Source organism: Microtus ochrogaster, chromosome 21, assembly GCF_000317375.1.
Source record: "Microtus ochrogaster isolate Prairie Vole_2 chromosome 21, MicOch1.0, whole genome shotgun sequence".
In the NCBI taxonomy this organism is placed as follows: Eukaryota; Metazoa; Chordata; class Mammalia; order Rodentia; family Cricetidae; genus Microtus; species Microtus ochrogaster.
Window position 1 is genome coordinate 25,114,006 of NC_022022.1, and position 1,210 is coordinate 25,115,215.

The window sequence follows — 1,210 nt, forward strand, 5'->3', positions numbered from 1 at the left end:
TGCCTCTGCCTCCCGAGTGCTGGGATTAAAGGCGTGCGCCACCACCGCCCGGCAACAATAATTTTAAAATGTTGATATCCACAATGATTTCATGGTCTTGGTTGTGTTAGCATTTCAAGGTATATGTAAAGAACAGTGAAGGATTAGATATCTCATATTTACAGAGCTAGTAAAGAAAATGCTTGGCATGAGGGCACAGGCAGTCTTTGCCAAGAAACAACATTTTTAGCTAAGTGCACGCTTTTAATCCCAGCACTTGAGAGGCAGAGGCAGGTGGATCTCTGTGAGTTCAAGGCCAGTTTGTTCCAGGACAAGCAGGGCTGTTACACAGAGAAACTCTATCTTGAAAAACAAAACCAATTCAATGCAATGCCCAGCAAAATTCTTCAAAGACCTCGAAAGAACAGTACTCAATTTCACCTGGAAAAGCAAAGAACCCAGGATAGCCAAAACAATCCTGTACAATAAAAGAACTTCTGGAAGCATCACAATCCCTGACTTCAAACTCTACTACAGAGCTACAGTACTGAAAACAGCCTGGTAATGGCATAAGAACAGACAGAAACCAAATAGAAGACCCAGATACCAATCCACATATCTTTGAACACCTGATTTTTGACAAAGAAGCAAAAAATATCAAATGGAAAAAAGGAAGCATATTTAACAAGTGGTGCGGGCATAATTGAATATCAACATGCAAAAGATGAAAATAGACCCATATCTATCACCATGCACAAAACTCAAGTAAAAATAGATCAAAGACCTCAACATAAAACCAGCCAAACTGAACCTTACAGAAGAGAAAGTGGAAAGAACACTTGAATTCATTTGCACAGGGAACTACTTCCTAAATATAATCCCAGCAGCACAGACACTGAGAGAAACAATTAATAAATGGGACCACCTGAAACTGAAAAGCTTCTGTAAAGCAAAGGACATAGTCAACAAGACAAAAGGAAAGCCTACAGAATGGGAAAAGATCTTCACTAACACCACATCAGACAGAGGTCTGATCTCCAAAATATACAAAGAACTCAAGAAATTCGTCATCAAAAGATCACATAATCCAATTTAAAAAAATGAAGTACAGATCTAAACAGAGAACTCTCAACAGAGGACTAAAATGGCTAAAGGAAATGTTCAACATCCTTAGTCATCAGATGTAACGGCGTAAACAAATGCAGACAGATTGTATGTATATATATATATA